General features: G+C 43.7%; 1 non-coding gene across 1 annotated transcript; it reads right to left on the reverse strand.

The window, feature by feature from the left end:
* Positions 1 to 9824: 9824 nt before the first annotated feature.
* Positions 9825 to 9906, reverse strand: trnas-gcu (transfer RNA serine (anticodon GCU)). Its single transcript has one exon. It is a non-coding gene; the product is annotated as a tRNA-Ser (tRNA).
* Between the last annotated feature and the right edge of the window lie 12418 nt (positions 9907 to 22324).

The following is a 22324-nucleotide window of genomic DNA, read 5'->3' on the forward strand; positions in this document are numbered from 1 at the left end:
TTGTCTTGTGAGGAGGATTGAGCAGGTTGGACCTATACTGATTGGAGTTTAGAAACATGAGAGGTGATCGTATTGAGACATATAAGATTCTGAAGTGTCTTGACAGGGTAGATGCTGAGAGGATGTTTCCCCTCGTGGTGGAATCTAGAACTAGGGGACACAGTTTCAGAATTAGGGATTTTCCATTTAAGAAGGAAATGAGGAGGAATTTCTTCTCTCAGACAGTCGTTCATCTTTGGATTTTTATCTACAAGGAAGTCAAGGGTTATGGGGGGCAGGCAAGAAAGTGGGCTTGATGCCAGGATCAGATCAGCCATGATCCTATTGAATGCCGGAGAAGGCTCGAGGCGTCAAATGGCCTCCTGCTGCTACTATTTCTGTTCTTGTGATCTCATTGCAGCTTGTTCCAAATAGAGACAAAAGAGTGGAATTCCAGAGGAGAGGTGAGAGTAATTACCCTTGAGTGAGTGTGGCATCAAGGAACCCTAGCACAATTGAAATCAATGGGAATCAGGGGAAAATTGTCCACTTGTTGGAGTCATACCGAGCACAAAGCAAGATGATTATGGTTGGTGGAGGCCGATCATCTCAATCCAGGACATTGCCTCAGGAGTTTCTCAGGGTAGTGTCCTAGGCTCAACCATCCTCAGCAGTTTTATTAATGAGTTTCCCCTCAACTTAAGTCAGAAGTGGGAATGTTAGGTGATGATTCACAACTCCTCAGATACTGAAGCAGTCCATGTCTGCAAGCAGCGAGACCTGAACAACATTCAGGCTTGAGCTGATAAGTGACAAGCGACTTGGTTGCCACAAAAGTGCCACGCAGTGAACATCTCCAATGAGAGAGAATCAAACCATCTACCTTTTAATACTCAGCAGCATTATCATCACTGAATCCCTCACCAACAACATCTTGGGGGTTACCATTGATTATAACCTAAACTGGACCAGTCACATCTATGCTGCGGCTTTTAGCGTAGGTCAGAAATTGGGAATTCTGCAGCAAGTATCTCACCTCCTGACATGCCAAAGCCTGTCCATTGTCTACAAGGCACAAGTCAGGAGTGTGATGGAATACTCTCCACTTTTCTGGATAGCTGCAGCTCCAAAAACATATAAAAAGCTCAATACCACCCAGGACAAAGCAGTCCTCTTCATCGGTACCTCACCCACCACCTTAAACATTCACTCCCTCCACCACCAGAGCACAGTGGCAGCAGTGTGTACCACTTACAAGATGCACTGCAGTAACTCGCTAAGTAACGTTCGACAGCACCATCCAAACCCGTGATCACTACCTCGAAGGACAAGGGCAGCAGATGCATGGGAACACCACCACCTGCAGGTTCACCTCCAAGTCACTCACCATCATGACTTGGAACTATATCACCATTTCTTCACTGTTGTTGGGTCAAAATCCTGGAACTCCCTCTGCAATAGCACTGTGGGTGTTCCCACACCACATTGACTGCAGCAGTTCAAGAAGGCAGCTCCCCACCACGTTCTCAAGGGCAATTAGGGATGGACAATAAATGCCAGCCTTGCCAGCGATACTCACACCCAAGAATAAATAAAAAACAAATCATTCTCCACAGATTCCCCACAATTCAGGCTTGGACATTTACTTCAGGAGCACAGAGCTTTATTTAACTACAACGTGAGTTCCAATCTTCAGATTCCATTCACCTTTCACATTATTTTCTACCAGTCCGTTAGTGTTTAGTGATTCAGCACGTGGGTCTCTGCTTCTCCAGTTTCTAACATCTCACCACTTATAAAAAACACTCTGATCTGTCTTTCGTAGGTCCTAGATGACCCCACATTTTAAACTCCATCTGCCAAAACATTGCTCACTCACTTAATCTATCAAGAAGATTTGAAAATAAATTTCTTGCCAAAGGATAATGTTCTGCTTCTACTCCCTCGCCGTTTGCTTTTCCCGTTAGTCTTTCATTTGGTGTAAATCCAGAGAAAGTAAAGATGGAAGGAAGGAGGGAGGGAAAAATCTTCCTCCTTTTCGTGATCCCTATTTGATCTTCATTCCAGTCCAATTTGGGTGAAGAATTCCGATTGTCTGTCTCAATTTTAATAAAGTATAAACAATTCTGGAATCACCAGCGAGATATTGATAAGAACATGTTTCCAGGCCAACTTTCCACAAAAGCTCCCCCACAACAATGTACTAGACACTTCATAAACTAACGACAAAATTGGGATCCGAACCCACACATGCAAAGCAAAATGCATTAATACGCCACCGTCTTAACCTCTCGACCACCTTGTCAGCTGTTTGGACAGTACAGATCCTGGCTGTGCAGCCAGATGTGCAATGATGGAAATGCAGCTTCTGTAAGTAAATGAAATTTGCATCACATCAGGTCATGGCCTGTTGGGAATGGAGCGGTGTGAAACATTTCCAGACCATGTCCAACACGTTTCTACTCAGTGTGAAAACCCACCACGGAAAGACTGGAACATACAATCATTTGATCACATCATGATTAACATCACTCAGACACCTGAACCATGAGGTCACTGACGAAGTCATGATGACCGAATTTCTCATGAAATGACAACTGAACTAACTGACTGGAAGAATTGCTTTAATTCCACATGATCAGAGAGGCACAGCCTCAGACCGACTTGGCAGATGAATATTGATTGAATAATTTCTGTGTGAGGAATGTTCCAGCATCATAAACCAGGGGAACGTGCTGACTGAGCTGTGTCTTCATCTCTTCTGGGCAGTCAGACAGTTCACCCTTCATTCTGCTCTGATTCACTTTCCCAAAGCGGATCTACAGATTCTCAAATCTGGCGACTGGGTTTTCTTATTTTGTTCTATTTGATTTTTCTTGCTCCTGAATGATAATATATTCTAAACCTCGGATCAACCCTCCCCTTTGCGTCGTGTTATAGTCTTGGTTAAAAGAGACACAAAAAAACACAAACACTCTGAAACAGACAACACGGTCACACTTTCCTTCAGTGAGATTAATGTTGAGCTGTTTTCCAGGTTAAATGCAACTGCAAACACATTGCTCTCAAAGAAATTGTAGGGGATTGAGTTGCCGTTGAAATATTAGCACTGGACATCTGTACGAGAAGGAACAGCCATTTCAAACTCACATCCTTCACAAAGGCGACCACTGAGCTGTTTTCTTTTGTGAATGAAATTCATAAGAAAAGTTAAAGTTCACAAGAAAATGGATGTAAATGATTGATAGCTAAACTTTTGAAGCCATGATATGAATCCAAGATTTTCTGATTTTTAGACAAACACTCGAACCAATTAAGCTGCTGAGCCAGATCACAAGTGCTGTGACAACTAAGGGCAGAGGAGGGCACTCTTTATTCTCATCCCACTTCTCCACAGGTCACAACATCGATGTGAACTTTTCCCACTACTGATACAGTCAATCATGTACTCTATTTTTCCCAGAATAGAAGACACTGACCAGGTTTCATTAATGAACAACAAAATTATCCATTTATTGTCGAACAAGTTTTAACTAGTCATGAAGTAAAGCATAAACACACAGGTGGAAATTATAAAAGTTCCTTTTTCACCTTGAACAACTTTTAAAGTCCTTTTTTTATCTTCGAGCCACACGCGCACACACACACCGGATAGCTGAAAAAATAAAAGGGATTTTTTTTTAATTCAGCACTCTGTTACAGACAAAAAAAACCTCTTGGGCTGTTTATTTACTCATTTTTGAAGAAATCATCAGATGAGATATGTTGCTCCAAAACTGGAATACAGTCTAACTTCCGAGTATACGTAGACAGGTCACTAGGGTATTTTAGAACAGTTCTTTTCAGAAGGCATTGAGAATTAATTTTAGCAGGCCTTCTTCAAAGACATGCGACAAGATGAATTAACTCAGTGGACTTCTCAGGGTCTTTTAAAGATTTTCTGGAAAACAAACTGGGTTGTGGTCTTCTCTCCTTCCTTGACGATTCTTCAGGCTAACTTTATCAGCTGCTCACTCCAGCAGGTAAAACACACTGACTGCTACAACCAAAGGTTCTGAGTTTTCTGCTGTCTGAGGTTTGCGCTGCTGCTGCCAAGGTTGTCCAATCAAGGGGCAAGACTGACTTCGCGAACCATATTTCTCCCGGTTACCAGGGTTTCTGCTCTATATTTAACTTGAATCATGTGACAACCAGTAAACATAGTTGCCAAATTGGTTCTTTTGGTGCTCTCTTGAAAAAGAACTGGTCCTACATTTATTCAGTTTAATTATGACTTCTTCAAAAAATATTTTAACAGAAGAAACAGAATCCCTTCCATAACATCATGTATTTTCCCTGAGCTACAGGTTATTGCAAGTCTCTCTGGCTGTGTTTATTTTAGGTGATTTTGTACTCAGGTTCTTTTGGAATCCATGTGTTTGCAGATCTTTGTGAGTGAGAGATGTGGTAATATGCTTAAAAGATTTCCCTGTAAATTATTCGTATCTCCATCTTTCCCCGAACTTTGTACAAACACATTAATATGGGAACCACACACATCAGGCCGTCAAACCTGTCTGCTAAACATTGAAAGGTGGCAGTGTTTATTGTGACGGGGTTCCATTTATGAAGACACATATTGATGATTCACACATGTAAAATTTGTATATTATGTTCATGACATAATGACATAAATAAACACTTCCTTGCACTTGCCACGCTTGAACATTTTCTCTGCTGATGCCCCCTGAATATATTAGAGAACATGGTGACGAGGTTGAGATTAAAGTCTGTAAATATAGGCAGCAAACAGCAGCAGGGACTGCAGTGAACAGGATTTACGTGACATATTTGTGCTTATATTGGTGGGTGAAATAAGATACTAAACACACAAAATCCTACATTTGAGCTCGCGTAAACGATTGCTCTGTCTATGGAGATAGCATCAAAGAATGCTCAGGAATTCTGTCCTATGCCAGTGATCGTAACACACTTCTGGGGAACTTAAAACAAAATGGTAAAATGGGCTTTCACATAACAGATGAAATTTTACACAGAGAAGTGTGAAGTGATACAATTTGGAAGGAAGAATGCCAGATAAATGAAACGTTACAATTCTAAACTGGGTGCAGGAGCAGAGAGACAATGTACACCAATGTTAGAAGGATTGAAAAGGTAACTAAGAGCAAACAGGACACTTGGCTTTATTAATAGAGGCATAGAGTAAAAGCATATAAGTTATGCTAAACATTTATAAAATACTGGGAATGAAGGGCCTCCACCTGTACCTCTACAGAAAGCTTCCATTCCAGGTTTACACACACTCGTCAGGATCACGCTCCACAGATTCTGCCCTCCAGGCTCAGACACCCACTTCAGGATCACTCTCCACAGATCCCGCCATTCCAGGTTCGGACACCCACTTCAGGATCACTCTCCATTGATCCCAGCACTATGGGCTCGGAGACCCTCTTCAGAGATCCTAAATCTCCAGACACGGACATCCTTTGAGGACCACTCTCCACAGATTCTGCCCTCCAGGCTCAGACATCCTCTTCAGAATCACTCTCCATACATCCCACCGCTCCACGCACGGATATCTCAATCAGGATCCGATTAAAGAATGTTGCTTGTCACTTATCAGTTCAAACCTGAATGTTGTTCAGGTCTTGCTGCTTGCAGGCACAGACTGCTTCAGTATCTGAGGAGTTGTGAATCATCAGCGAACATTCCCACTTCTCACTTATGTTGAAGAGAAAGCCATCAATGAAACAGCTGAGGATGGTTGGGCCTTGGACACTGCCCTGAGAAACTAGGTATCCAGTCATGAAAGGTGGAGGACAATTAAATAACGAACCAGATGAGGAGGCTCCAAAAACATCCCTATCCTCAATGTTGGTGGAGCCGAGCACGTCAGTGCAAAAGATGAAGCTGAAGCATTTGAAACCATCTTCAGTCAGAAATTGCTCAGTGGATGATTCATCTCGGCCTCTTGAGGTCCCCAGCATCACAGCTTCCAGTTTTCAGCCAATTTGCTTCACTCCACATAATGGCAAGAAATAGCTGAAGGCACTCGATACAGCAAAGACTATGGGCCCTAACAACATTCCGGCTCTAGTGTAAATCTGAGTTCTTTTTGGCTTCAGTCTGGTTCAGTAAATATACTGAGTCGGATGTGTAGGTAAAATCAATTACTTTATTTGCCCATTTAGCCGGCTGACTTACTCTAATGCAACAACACTGACTCCACCCAGAGTCTGTCTGGTCCACTAGAGTAAGTGAAGTTTTTTGATACAGGTACTACTGTTTATACATTAAGATTCATGCTACACCCCCCTGTTTAACCAATCAGTGCGATCCAATTCGACTTCACCCACGTGGTGACATGCAGTACAGCTGTTACTGAGGTTACAATACACTCCATTTTCAATACATACTTGTTCCTAATAAAACATTGTTTTGTACCAGCAAGATAAAACAAAGCGGACAAGCAAGCTAATTAGCAAGAGCATAGGAATCATCAATAATTATTCTAGTCTCACTCCCTACATGGATCATGAGTCTGTCTCTACCTTGTGACAAGTAATTGCGGCGCATCCTGCTATCTCTGTTAGGTGTACATTCCTGAGTGTTTCATGCAGTCTGCAGCTGCATCAAGTCGTGGCAGTTCACGAAGATAAGAGGGGCCGAGCACTCCTTATCACTCACACAGGGATGGAGATCATTTGATTCACAGGAGTCCATTTGTTCCAAACCACAGGGAGTCACACAATCAGGCCATAAAGAACAGATGTCTTTGCAATTACCAGTGTCGGCTAGTCTTTACAGTCTCACACGCTCTGCCTTTACTTTTAACTATTTCATTGTGGTTTCTGCCACTTAAAATCAAAGCTCAGCAAAGCTACTATTCCTAACTTGGCTATATTTCCCATTAAGCATAGTGCCATGCCTTTCTGCTCACTTCCACACTAGTACTGAAGACTTGTGCTCCAGAACTAGCTGCGCCCTCAGCCAAGCTGTTCCAGTAGAGATACAACACGGGCATCTACTTGACAATGTGGAAAGTTGCCCAAGTGTGCCCTCTCCACAAAAAAAATGCATGACAAATCCAATCTGACCAATTGCCGCCCCATCAGTCTACTATCAATCATCAGCAAAGTGATGGAAGATGTCACCAACAGTGCTATCAAGCACCACACACTTCGCAATAATCTGATCATCAATGCTCAATTTAGGTTCTGCCAGGGTCTCTCAACTCCAGGAAATAATTTGGCAGATAGAGTATAATGTGGGAAAATGTGAGGTTATCCACTTTGGTAGGAAGAATAGAAAAGGAAAATATTATTTAAATTGTGAGAGATTACAGAATGCTGCGGTGTAGAAGGATCTGGGTGTCCTCGTACATGAATCACAAAAAGTTACCATGCAGGCACAGCAAATAATTAGGATGGCAAATGGAATGTTACCCTTTATTGCAAGGGGGATGGAGTATAAAAGTAGAGAAGTCTTGCTACAAATGTACATGGTGCTGGTGAAACCACACCTAGAGTACTGTGTACAGTTTTGGTCTCCTTATTTAAGGAGGGATATACTTGCATTGGAGGCAGTTCAGAGAAGGTTCATTGGATTAATTCCTGTGATGAAGGTGTTGTCTCATGAGGAAAGTTGAGCAGGTTGGACCGATACTCATTGGAGTTGAGTAAAATGAAAGGAGAACGTATTGAGACATATAAGATTCTGAGGGGGCTTGACAGGGTAGATGCTGAGAGGATGTTTCCTCTCGTGGTGGAATCTAGAACTAGGAGACACAGTTTCAGATTTAGGGCTTTTACATTTAAGAAGGTATTTCTTCTCTCAGAGGGTCATTAATCTTTGGAATTCTTTACCGCAGAGAGCAGTGGAGGCTGGGTCATTGAATGTCTTCAAGATTTTTATCTACAAGAGAGCCAAGGGTTATGTGGGCAGGCAAGAAAGTGGGGTTGAGGTCATGATCAGGTCAGCCATGATCCTATTGAATGGCGGAGCAAGCTCGAGGGGCCTAATGGCCTACTCCTGTGAAGAGTTCTTCCGATCTTCTGTTCTTATGATCTCATTGCAGCTTGGTCCAAACAGAGACGAAAGACTGGAATTCCAGAGGAGAGGTGAGAGTGATTGCCCTTGAGTGCGTGTGGCATCAAGGATGCCTCTCAAAATTGAAGTCAATGGGAATCAGGGGGAAAACCCTCCACTTGTTGAAGTCATACCTAGCACAAAACAAGATGTTGTGGTGAGTGGAGGCCAATCATCTCAGCCCAGGACATTGCCTCAGGAGTTTCTCAGGGTAGTGTCGTAGACCCAAACTTCCCAGCTGTTTCATTGACGACTTTCTCTTCAACATAAGTCAGAAGTGGGAATGTTAGATGATGATTCACAACTTTTCAGATACTGAAGCAGTCTGTGCCTGCAAGCAGCAAGACCTGAGCAACATTCAGGCTTGAGCTGATAAGTGACAAGCAACCTTCTGGCCACACAAGTGTCAAGCAGTGAACATCTCCAATGAGAGAGAAAAAAATCTACCTTTTGATATTCAGAAGCATTATCATCGTTAAATCCCCCACCATCAACATCTTGACCAGAAATGTAACTGGACCAGTCACATCTATGCTGTGGCTATAAGCGCAGGTCAGAGATTACGAATTCTGCAGCAAGTATCTCACCTCCTGACACCCCAAATCCTGTCCACCATCTACAAGGCACAAGTCAGGAGTGTGATGGAATACATCCCACTCAACAACACTCAAGAAGCTCAACACCATCCAGGACAAAGCAGCGCACTTGATCGGCACCTCACCCGCCACCTTAAACATTCAATCCCTCCACAACCAGTAAACAGTGGCTGCAGTGTGTACCATCTCCACATGCACTGCAGCAACTCGCCAAGTATCCTTCAACAGCACCTTCCAAACTCGTGACCACTACCACCTCGAAGGACAAGGGCAGCAGATGCATGGGAACTCACTACCTGCAGGTTCCCCTCCAAGTCACTCACCATCCTGACTTGGAACGATATCGCCATTTCTTCACTGTTGTTGGGTCACAATCCTGGAACTCCCTCCCCAATAGCACTGTGGGTGTTCCTGCACCATATGGACTGCACCAGTTCAAGAAGGCAGCTCTCCACCACCTTCTCAACGGCAATATAAATGGGTAATAAATGCTAGCCTTGTCAGCGATACTCACACCCAAGAATGAATAAAAACAAAATCACTCTCCACAGATTCCCCACAATCTGGGCTTGGACATTTACTTCAGGAGCACAGAGCTTTATATCACTGCAACATGAGTTCCAATCTTCAGATTCTGTTCACTTTTCACATTATTTTCTACCAGTCCACTCGCTTTTATTAATTCAGTATTCGGGTCTCTGCTCCTCCGCCGTTTCTAACATCTCACCTCTTACAAAAAAACACTCTGATCTATCGTAGGTAGTAGATGACCCCTCATTTTAAACTCCATCTGCCAAAGCATTGCTCACTCACTTAATCTATCAAGAAGATTTGAAAATAAATTTCTTGCCAAAGGAAAATTTTCGGCATCTGCTCCCTCGCCATTTGCTTTTCCCATTTGTCTTTCACTTGGCGCAAATCCAGAGAAAGTAAAGATGGAAGGAAGGAGGGGAGGAAAAATCCTGCTCCGTTTCGTGATCCCTATTTGATCTTCATTCCAGTGCAGTTTGAGTGAAGAATTCCAATTGTCTGTCTCAAGTTTAAATAAGTATAACAAATTCTGGAATCACTGTCTGGACATTGACAAGAACAGGTTTCGAGGCTGACTTCACACATAAACTCCCCCAACATAAACGATACACTAAACAGTTCATAAACTAGCGACAAGGATGGGATTCGATCCCACGTGGGCAGAGCACAATGGATTAGCAGTCCATCACCTTAACCTCTCGGCCACCTTGTCAGCTGTAGAGGCATAGCTGTCACCTTCAGCACAGTTTCTGGCTATGCAGCCAGCTGTGCAATGATGGAAATATATCTTCTGTCAGTAAATGAATTTGGGAATGGAGCGGTGTGAAACATTTCCAGACCATGTCCAACACGTTTCTACTCAGTGTGAAAACCCACCACGGAAAGACTGGAACATACAATCATTTCATCACATCATGATTAACATCACTCAGACACCTGAACCATTAGGTCACTGAAGAAGTCATGATGACCGAATTTCTCATGAAATGACAACTGAACTAACTGACTGGAAGAATTGCTTTAACTCCACATGATCAGCGTGGCACAGCCTCAGGCCGACTTGTCGGGTGGTGTAAACAGATATCACTGCTTCTGATCTTCACCAGAACAGAGAGTGAGATGTTACATTGATCATCAAACAGACTGTGAGAGAATACAACAGAATAAAACACATGGAGAGACACTGTGGAATAACAAATAGATTTGATTGGAATGTTGAAATTTTGATTGGAATGGATAAAACACCAGAAACAGCAGATTAAATTGGGATTCTCATCATTATATTGATCTGGGACAGAAAAGAGAAACTGATGGAAAGAAGATAAGAAGGAAGAAAAGAATGGATGGAACTGTTCAATTTTTTCAGTTTTTTCACTCGCCCATCAAAGCTGATAAAAAAAATTGCAAATAACAGAGAATTTCACCAAAAATGGAGATTAAATGTTGCTGACACCTTGGATCGAAGGATACCCCAACAGATCACCTGTTTAACTGTCTCCTCACTGGGGGATTTCAATCAGTGAGCAATATTGTTCTCTACTTTTTTTGTTAATTGGTCCCAGAACTGTCACTTGGAATTAATATCTGTGTTCCTACTCCTGAATAATAAAATTGTGAGTTTCTCGATATTTTCTGGACACAGTTCCTGCTGAAAGAACTAAGAACTCTTTTCTAATTTACACAATATCCTTGGTGCTGCTCCCTCTTCTCCCAAACTTCATCTTATGTGACTGTTCCATCATCACTCTGACAGTGGGAGGGGTTGATCCCACTATCTTCAGCATTAACCCTTTACATCCTTATACCACACTGTCTGTCCAAAAATAATGGGTGGAGGGAACTTCCTTCATTTATCAAAACACCAACAGCAGCACAGTGGCGCAATGGTTTGCACCGCAGCCTCACAGCTCCAGCGACCAGGATTCAGTTCTGGGTACTGCCTGTGTGGAGTTTGCAAGTTCTCCCTGTGTCTGTGTGGGTTTCCGCCGGGTGCGCTGGTTTCTTTCCACCTCCAAAAGACTTGCAGGTTGATAGATAAATTGGCCATTGGAAATTGTCCCTTGTGTAGGTACGTGGTAGGAGAATGTTGGGGATGTGGTAGAGAATATGGGATTAATGTAGGATTAGTATAAATGGGTGGTTGCTGGTTGGCACAGACTCGGTGGGCCGAAGGGCCTGTTTCAGTGCTGTATCTCTAAATAAGAAAAGTAAAATAAAAGCTACCAGTCGTAAATCAACTCAAACCCATTAGAGAGATAGAGGGAGACTGTCAGAGAACTTCCTGCATCCAGTCCTGACCCTGTCACACTCAGCAGCTTCTCACCCAGACCCCGCTCTCATCAACACTGAACATTGTTACCGAGACCCTTCAAATACTGTTTATAAAAGGTAGAAAAATTCAAACTTCATCACAGCTAGATTGAATAGAACAAAGTTTAATATCTTCTCGTCGTCACTCGGTAACCACATGAGACAGTCCTCAAATCAGTAGCATAAATTATCAGCTGTAAGAATGTTTGTCATTGGGTTGAATCATTTCTGTGTGAGGAATGTTCCAGCATCATAAACCAGGGGAACGTGTTGACTGAGACGTGTTTTCATCTCTTCTGGGCAGTTGGACTGTTCACCCTTCATTCTGCTCTGATTCACTTTCCCAAAGCGGATCTCCAGATTCTCAAATCTGGAGACTGGGTTTTCTTATTTGGTTCCTGTTGATTTTTCTTCCTCCTGAATGATAATATATTCCAAACTCGGATGAACCTTTCCCTGTGTCCCGGTCTCGGTTAAAAACGACAAATAACGGCACCAACATTCCGAAACATACAACACGGTCACATTCTGCTTCAGTGAGATTAATGCTGAGGCAGTTTCCGTGTCGAATGCGATTGTGAACAAATTTCTCTCAAGGAAATTGTGAGTGATCAAGTATTTGCACTGAATTTCTGTGCAAGAAGGGACAGTTTCAAACAGCCATTCCCAAATCAATTCCTTCACAAAGACAAAGACTGTGCTGTCTTAACGTGTGACTCAACGTCACAAACAAATTTGAACTCGAAGTTCAGGAGAAGACAGAGATGTGAATGATCGACAGTGTAATTTTTAAATCATAACTTTCCGTTTCTTCGTTGAAGTGAGGCTCAACCCTAAGCCACTAGAGATCGCGGAAAGCTACAAACTTGGATCCAGAAATCAGAAAAGTAGTGAAACAGTTGGTGAGTACATTGTGACACTGAAGAATTTATCACCACATTGCAACATTGGCACATTCTTAGACCGTACATTATGAGACAGATTTGTGCTTATATTGGTGGATGAGGAAAGATACCAAACACACAAAATCCCAATTTGAGCTAGTGTGTAAGATTGCTCTTTCCACGGAGATAGCATCAAAGAATGCTCGTGAATTTCGTCCTATGCCAGTGACAGTAACACAGTTCAGAGGAACTTAAACACACTGGTAAAATGGGCTTTCACACAACAGATAACATTTTACACAGAAAATTGTGAAGTGATACAGTTTGGGAGGAAGAATGAGACAATGTACACCAATCTTTTTTGATCAAGGTTTGAAAAGGTTGCTAAGAGCAAACAGGACACTTGGCTTTATGAATAGAGGCATAGAGTAAAAGCAAATAAGTTATGCTAAACCTTTATAAAACACTGGGGCTGAATGGCCTACTCCTGTACCTCCACAGAAAGCTTCCACTCCAGGCTCGGACACCATCTTCAGGATCACTCTCCATACATCCCGCCACTCCACGCACGGATATCTCCCTCAGGATCAGATCACAGCTCCACAGTCCTGCCACATCCAGTCGTGAATGGTGGTGGATAATTAAATAACTAACAAGATGAGGAGGCTCCAAAAACATTCACATCCTCAATGATGGTGGTGCAGAGCACGTCAGTGCAAAAGATGAAGCTGAAGCATTTGCAACCATCTTCAGTCAGAAATATTAAGTGGATTTGATCTGTGCTAATTTCAGCTCCTCATGCTCGCTGGTGCCTTGGTTCTCTGGTGCTAATTTCAGAGTAAATCATGCAGCTTGACAATTGAAGCCAAAGAAAAAGACACAGGAGAGGTTGAAAGTGCCAAAACCTGGGATTGAACCAAGAACTGTTTAACTGTTAGTACAACACGAACTCAACAAAGCTATTTCAACAACACACTAAAGCCACCATTCTGTCACTGCTTTGGAAGACAATATATACATTAAAGTGTTTGTAAAAAGTTACAGAACACAACATGTGAGTAATATTCCCCATTGTTTTCTTAGTACTGATGGACTGTGAAGTGGGAGACAGCCAGAAGTCCCACTGTGCCACACTGACCCTGAGCTGTGAGTGAAATGAGATAAAGTTCAATCTTTAGCAGAGAGATTCTGGAGAGAGGTCAGAGTCCTGAATCAAGGAAAGACTTTCTGACACAATAAAAGCAAAATACTGCAGATGCTGGAAATCTGAAATAAAAGCAAAAAGTGCTGGAAATACTCAATAGCTCTGGCAGCATCTGTGGTGAGAGAAACAGAGTTAATGTTTCTGGTCTGTGACCTTTCATCAGAACTGACACAGGTTAGAAAAGAATTCGGTTTTAAACAAGTGAAGGGGAGGGGCATGTGGGAGAGAACAAAGGGGAAGGTGTTTGATAGGGCAGAGGGCTGGAGAGATTAAATAACAAAGCTGTCCTGGGACAAATGCAAAGAGTGTGTTAATGCTTGTGGTTGCCTGACACCAGTCATGCTCTGATGTTATTGAACACAATGTTCAATCCACAAGGCTGCAGAGTGCCGAATCAAAAGGTCAGGTGCTGCTCCTCGAGCTTGGGTTGATTTTCACTGGAACACTGGAACAGGCCAAAGACAGAAATGTTGACATGAGAGCAGGGGGGTGTGTTGAAATGGCAAGCAACCAGAAGCTCAGGATCATGCTTTCGGCCTGAGCAGAGGTGTTCCATCTAATCTGCGTTTGGTCTCCCCAGTTTAGAGGAGACCGCATTGTGAGCAATGAATACAGTATACATAATTGAAAGAAGTACAAGTAAATTGCTGCTTCACCTAAAAGGAATGTTTGGGGCTTTAGATAATGAGCAGAGAGGAGGGAAAAGGGCAGGTATTATATCTCCTGCGATTGCATGGGAATGTGCCATGGGAAGGGGACGAGGTATTGGGGGTAATGGAGGAGTGAACCAGGGTGTCGTGGAGGGAACAATCCCTTCGGAATGCTGACAGGGGAGTGGAGGATGCGTTTAGTGGTGGCATCACGCTGGTGGTGGCAGAAATGGTGGAGGATGATCCTTTGGATGTGGAGGCAGGTGGGGTGGAAAATGAGGACAAGGGGAACCGTGTCGCAGTTCTGGGAGGGAGGGGAAGGGGGAAGGCAGAGGTAGAGAGTTCTGTCAATTACACTGGGAGGGGGCGGGGTGGGAGTCGTTGAAATCTGGTGATGTTGTTGAATTTAATTTCAAACAATCCTTGAACTCTCTGCTGATGAAGACTGAAAAAGGGAAGAACAACCACACAACAAGGCTCTCAAATCCAAGACCCTGAGATTAAAAGTCTCATGCTGTACCAACTGAGTTAACAAGGCCTGATACAGTACTTCTACTCTGTCTGTTATTGGACGGATGCAGCTGTTGGCTCCACCCCAAAGGCGGGAATTTGTTCCACCAACTATGAAGCAGCTTCCTATCAATTCCCCAGATTATCAGTAAATCCACTTCCAGAAGCCCCAAAGTGTGATATATGCCTCTCACTAATCGATAATAAAACTGAAATCTTTTTACCTTCCAAATGCTGCCATCCATTTTGTCAGTATTTATTTCTCTCTCCTTTTTATTTAGTTCATGCATTTCTTCAGAATTTTTTTTTCAATTATATCTGAGGGAAGAAATGAACAGATCTGGCAGCTCAAAACTGGGCATCCATGAGGCACTGTGGGCCATCAGCAGCAGCAGAATTGTATTTAAACACAATATGTTACCTCATGGCCTGGCATATCCCTCACTCTACCATTACCATCAAGCCAAGGGAGCAATAGTGCTTCAATGAAGTGTGCAGGAGGGCATGTCAGGAACAGCACCAAGCAGACCTAAAAATGAGTGAAGCTACAACACAGGACTACTTGCATGTCATATAGCGGAAGCAGCATGCAATAGATAAAGCTGAGTGATCTCACAACCAACAGATCAGATCAAAGCTCTGCAGTCCTGCCACATCCAGTCCTGAATGGTGGTGGATAATTAAACAATTAACAGGAGGACGAGGCTCCACAAATATCCCCATCCTTAATGATAGGGGAGACCAGTATATCAGTGCAAAATACAAGGTTGAATCATTTGCAACCATCTTCAGCCAGAAGTGCCAAGTAGATGATCCATCTCGGCCTCCTCCTGAGGTCCCCAGCATCACAGGTGCCAATCTTCAGCTAAATCCACTTCACTCCACATGATATCAAGAAATGGCTGAAGGCTCTGGATACTGACAACATCCTGGCTGCAGTGCTGAAGACTTGTGCTCCAGAACTAGCCACACCACCCGCCAAGCTACAACACTGGCATCTACCCAGCAATGTGGAAAATTGCCCAGGTACGTTCTGTATACAAAAGGCAGGACAAATCCAACCCGGTCAATTCCTGCCCGATCAGCCTCCTCTTGATCATCAGTAAAGTGATGGAAGGTGTCGCTGACAGTGCTATCAAGCAGCACTTACACAGCAATAACCTACTCACCAATGCTCATTTTGGGTTCCGCCAGGGCCACTTAGTTCCTGACCTCATTATGGCCTTGGCCCAAATATGGACAGAAGAGCTGAATTCAGGAGGTGAGGTGAGGTGACAGTGACTGTTCTTGCCAAGGGCATCAAGGAGCCATTGCAAAATTGAAGTCAATGGCAATCAAGGAGAAAAATCTCCACTGGTTGGAGTCATACCTTGCGCAAAGGAATATGGTGCTGGTTGTTGGTGGCCAATCATCTCAGTACCAGACATCGCTCAGGAGTTCCTCAGGGTAGTGTCCTAGGTTCCAACCGTCTTCAGTTGCTTCATCAATAAACTTCCTTCCATCATAAGGTCAGAAGTGGAAATGTTCACTGATGATTGCAAAATGTTCAGTTGCATTAGTAACTCCTCAGATACTGAAGCAGTCCGTGTCCACATGTAGAGAGACCTGGGCAAGATTGGGCTTGGACTGATAAGTGGCAAGTAACATGCACGCCACAAAAATGCCAGGCAATGGCCATTTCCAACAAGAGTGAATCTAACCATCTCCCCTTGACAGTCAATGACATTACCATTGCTGAATCCTTCACAATCAACATCCGGGGGGTTACCAATGAGCAGAAACTGAATTGGATCAGTCATAAAAATACCGTAGCTACAAGAGCAGGTCAGAGGCTGGGAATTCTGCTGCAAGTAACTCACCTCCTGTCCACCATCTACAGGCACAAGTCAGGAGTGTGATGTAATACTCCCCACTTGCCTGGATGAGTGGAGCTCCAACAACACCAAAGAAACTCAACACCATCCAGGACAAAGCATATCACTTGATCAGCACTCCATCCACTACTTTAAATATTCACTTCCTGCACCACCAGTGAACAGTGGCAGCAGTGTGTACCATCTACAAGATGCACTGCAGCAACTCACCAAGCCTCCTTCGACAGCACCTTCCAAACACCCAATCTCGGCCGCCTAGAAGGACATTGGATGAATGGGAACACCACCATCTGCAAGCTCCCCTCCAAGTTACACACTGTCCTGACTGGGAACTATATCATCATTCCTTCACTGTCACTGGATCAAAATCTTGGAACTCCCTTCCGAACAGCACTGTGGGTCTACGTACAACACATGGACTGCAGCAGCTCCAAAAAGGCAGCTCACCACCACCTTCTCAAGGGCAATTAAGGATGGACAATAAAGGCTGCGTTTGCTGACAACGCAACCACTAAGTGGCACAACTCGCTTTCTCCCCCTGCTTTGCACCGGCCGCTTCCACCCTCCACAGTCGCTCGCTCCAGACCTCGCTGCTCCCCCCCTACTTCCCTGGCCGATTGTCTCCCGATCATGTCACCCCATTCTCCAGTCGTTCGCTCACTCCCCACCCCCCCTCCCCTCCAGCCGCTAGCTCTGGGCTGCGCTGCTTCCCTTCTCTCGGCTACTTGCTCCCACGTTTGTCCAGTCTCCACGTGCCGCCCGAAGAAGCAAGGTGGGCTGCAAAGTGTGACGTAGGAGTGAGTAGTGAGTGGCCTGGAGGAGGGAAGTGGCACGGCCTCGTGCTAGCGGCTGGAGCGGGGGTTGGGGGGCAGAGAGCAAGCGGCCATAGAGCTGGATGACGCGAGTGGGGAACAATTGTCCAGGGGAGCATCGAGGTGTGGAGCGAGCGGCTGAGGGGAGGAAGCGTCGAGGCCTGGAGCGAGTTGCCGAGGGGGGAGAGCTCCAGCCTCAAAGTCTCCTATTCAGCCGCTTCCTCCAGCTGAGAGAGGGGCTGGATACCCGATGACTCTTTAGCGCACATGTGCGAAGATGGACCAGGTGCAGATATGCGATGATGTTGGCGCTGCGCAATGACATCATCCTACGCATGTGCCACTTAATCCTGGCAAGATGTAGCTGTGCCTATGCACAGCTTGGCACAGTCCGATGATGTCAGCGGGCCGCTGCGTTGACAGGAATCACATTGTGTCAGCAGTGCCCACATCCCATGAAAGAATAAAAAGGAGATTTACCACAATGGTAGCAGGGTGAGGGATTTCAGTTATGTGGAGAGATTGGAGAAGCTGGGGTTGTTCTCCTTGCAGCAGAGAAAATCCAGAAGACATTTGACACATTTGTTCAATATCATGGACGTTTTCAATAGTTTAAATCAGGAGAAACTGTTTCCTGTTGTAAAAGGGTCAGTAAGCAGAGGACACAGATATCAGGTGATTGGAGAAGAACCAGAGGTGACATGAAGAACCATTTTTTACACAGCAATGTGTTGCGATAAAGAAAAGAAAGACTTGCATTTCTATAGCACCTTTCAAGACCACTGGATATATCAAAGCACTTTGTGGACAATGAAATACTTTTGAAGTGTAATCACTGTTGTAATGTCAGAAATGCAGCAGCTGATATTCACAAACAGCAATGTGATAATGACCAACTGATCTGATTGAGGGGCAAATATTGATCACAACACCAGGGAGAATTGCTCTTCACTTGTTTGAAATTGCAGCATGGGATCTTTTACATTCACCCAAACATGCAGACCAGGTCTTGGTTTAACATCACACCTGAAAGGCAGCACCTTCAACACCCTCAGTGCTGCACTGGAGTGTCAGCTGTGAAATCTGAACCCAGAAGCTTGTGATTTCGAGGTGAGTATGACCGACTGAGCCACAGCTTTTACCTCAATCCTTCTACCAACAGTTTCTCTCTATCGGGTCTGTCACGACCCCTCATGATTGTGAACACCTCTATCAAATCTCCTCTCCAAGGAGAACAACCCCAGCTTCTCCAATCTATCCACATAACTGAAATTCTAACCACACGTTGCAGAAAGGAATTTTTCCTCAAGTTCCTTCTGGTTTTGTGAGTCACCTTAAATCTGTAACCTTCGGTTATTGACCGTTCAGCAGTTAGAAACAGTTCCTCAGTATTTACTCTACCTCAAACCTTCAAGGAAGCTCTGCAAAGTAACTGAAAATCAACTTGTCAGAAGTGGGATTTAAACACATGCCTCCAGTGAAAGCTGCAACCTGAACAGAGAAGCTGAAACCACTCAGTCACCTCAACTGTTCAGACCTTTTTGACCTCGTCCTCACTTCTGTACTTTGAAAGGTTCACTCAGTTCAGGAAATGTTCAATGTTACTGGAATGCTCAGTGACTGGGATATTAACTCCCCTGGGTTTTCCTGAGCTTTTTCTCGGTGTATGGGGATGTTTGTCCTGGGCTGTGGAATCTTGCATCCCTGTCATGGACATTAACCCACTGATTGAATCTGTATTCACTGCTTTCCGCTGGTGCTGGGTAATTGCAGAGTGTGGGGATGGAATGTTGCTGCTTGTCCCGGCCTCACTCACTCTGGGAAAGAGTGAATAATTGATGCGTCTGTTTCTGTACCTGAAATGTGACTTCTATCTGCTGTTATTAACCGAGGCAGCGCTGCAGAAGGATATGTTAATAATCTCTCACTAATCAACTGCAGACAGTCAGAATGTGTAACTTTGAGCAGCGCTTTCTGCACCGTCAGGGCTGGAAAATGGAGGGAGGGAGAGACAGTGTCAGTATCTGAGTGTACACAGCACTGTGCAGAGAAAGAGTCAATATACCGGGGCTGAGACACAGTGCATCTTTTCACATTTAATCACAATAATATCCGGAGTCAGGAACTGAAAATGATGAAAAACCGAATAGCAAGAGGAAAAGTAAGAAAAGTAAGTAATTATAGATTAGCTGATCAGCTTTCACTGTGTTACCTGGTAATCTACAGTTTTATATTTTATGCTCTCTCCACTGTGGCCAGGGAATGATTTATTCTCAAAGGCTGAACATTAACAAAACTGCTTGTAATTTAAAATCTTTTAAAAGTAATTCCATGGAGCGAATGGGGCAAAGTCAAATAACTGCACCAATTATAGGAGAGCTGGTTGGTGATGACGTGGATGTGTCTGCAGTGTGCAGGACCAGACTGTTTCTATAGATTCACGATGAATGTTCCACCCTTTATTTATAACAGTAAAACTGAAAGTGGACAATGGCTATTCTGGTTGCAGCAACCTGAAGCTTTAACTCATTAACACCCTACTTTAGGGTAATTTAGAAAGAACAACACCCAGCTCTGTCAGTTAGTGTGTTTGTTTGTTAACGCACAATTTGTTGGTTCAAGCACATAAATGGATGAGGCTTTATTAACTTAAACTCTTCTACATCTGCTATATTACTCTTGCTGTTGATTTTTCAAAGATAAGGTTAATCAAGTCTTTCTTTGTGAAATCCATGCTGACTGTGTTTTATTATTTTTCATTTCCATCTGTATTTTCTACTTTGGAGGATTACAGGATATTATCATTTTTTTTATTCATTCATGGGAGGTGGGTGTCACTGGCTAGGCCAGCATTTATTATCCATCCCTAATTGCCTTGAGAAGGTGGTGCTGAGCTGCCTTCTTGAACCACTGCAGTCCATGTGCTGCTGTTATGAAGAGAGTTCCAGGATTTTGACCCAGCAACAGTGAAGGAACGGTGAGACAGTTACAATTCAGGATGGTGTGTGGCTTGGAGGGGAACTTGCAGGTTGTGGTGTTCCCATGCATCTGCTGCCCTTGTCCTTCTAGGTGATAAAGGTCGCGGGTTTGGAAGGTGCTGTCTCAGGAGCCTTGGCACATTGCTGCAGTGCATCTTGTGGATGGTACACACTGCTGCCACTATGTGCCAGTGATGGAGGGCATGAATGTTGTAAATGGGGTGCCAATCAAGCGGGCTGCTTTGTCCTGTTGAGTTTATTGAGTATTGTTGGAGCTGCACCCAGCCAGACAAGTGGAGAGTATTCCATCATACCCCTGACTAATGTACAGGCTTTGGGGAGTCAGGAGGTGAGTTACTTGCCGTAGGATTCCTAGTCCCTTGACCTGCTCTTGTAGCCATAATATTTATCTGGCTACTGCAGTTCAGTTTCTGCTCAATGGTAACCCCCAGGTTGTTGAGAGTGGGGGATTCAGCGATGGCAATGCCATTGAATGTCAAAGGGAGATGGTTAGATTCTCTCTTGTTTGGAATGGTCATTGTCTGGCAGTTGTGTGGTGAGAATCTTATACATCTTTATTGTCGGGTACTCTATTGTACTGTTGAGTGACTACACTTGAAAAGTCCTTCCTTCATTGGCTGTAAAAGGCTTTGCAATGTCCTGTGGTCGTGAAATGCAAGTCTTGCTTTTTCCATTGTTATCAGTGTCATTGTGATCAAAAGATAGGATTCATGAGCACAAAGTTTAAATCAATTTTGATTAAAATAATGTAAAAGCATCTATATTGTTGCACTATACTTAATAATCTCCATCTTCCTATCCTTACCAAGTACAATGTCTTTGACCCTGAAATTGATTCCACAATCGCAGTCCCTCAGACAATTTCAGCTCAGTTCTGATGAAAGGTCACAGATCTGAAACGTGAACTCTGTTTCTCTCTCCACAGATGCTGCCAGACCTGCTGAGTATTTCCAGCATTTTTTGTTTTTATTTCAGATTTCCAGTATCAGCAGTATTTTGCTTCTGTGTTACTTTGATAGTTAAAACTGACCCACCTGTCTACAATTCACACTGAGGTCTCCCATGAAATGATTCTGTATAATGTTGATGTAATGAATACAGACTCCGTGCACAGAGCTTCCTGTGGGGAATTGGGGATATGAAAACCAGCAGACTCTGCAGGAATTTCCACTGGGAGCACAAATTCACAAAATCTACCTTTTATATATGGATTCATTTTGATTGTCCTTCTGGAAAATTATTTTGAAACAATTTAAACATCAACCCACAGCTCCATGACTGGGTCAATTATGAGGTCATCCTCTGACAGGTCATGTGACAGCTGGAGCCACAAGACGTCAGAACCAGATTTGTGACTGGATTAAAACCCGGAATCCTGTCCCAATGGCTTTTCAAATAAAGCTGTTGCTGTTTGAAAACACAGCAGTTAAACTTTCTGCCTGACCATGAGGGGAGCTAGGGAGAAATTTACAAAATTAAATCCTTTTACAAAATAGTTCAAAAACCATTCACTGAGAAATCATGTGAGGATTCATATGCAGTAGAGAAACAAGCAGAATACAGAAAGTACAGAGGAGAGCTGAAAAAGGAAATGAGATCAGCAAGAGAATGTATGAGAAAAGATTAGCAGGTCACATAACTGGGAACACTGAAGTCTTTTACCAACATATGGACAGTCAATGAAATGGTGAGTCAATTAGGAGATCCTGTGGAGGCAGAGGGTGTGGCTGAGGCACTAATTAAGTAGATTTCATCTGTCACAAAACAGACGGGTGCTGCAAATGTCACAGTAAAGGAGGAGGAAGTGGAGAATTTGGAGGAGATGAAAATAGATAAAGAGGAGACAATTACAAGCTTAGCAGTGCTCACAGTAGAAAAGTCACCCGG

The sequence above is a fragment of the Heterodontus francisci genome, unplaced genomic scaffold (assembly GCF_036365525.1).
Source record: "Heterodontus francisci isolate sHetFra1 unplaced genomic scaffold, sHetFra1.hap1 HAP1_SCAFFOLD_61, whole genome shotgun sequence".
Classification (NCBI taxonomy): Eukaryota; Metazoa; Chordata; class Chondrichthyes; order Heterodontiformes; family Heterodontidae; genus Heterodontus; species Heterodontus francisci.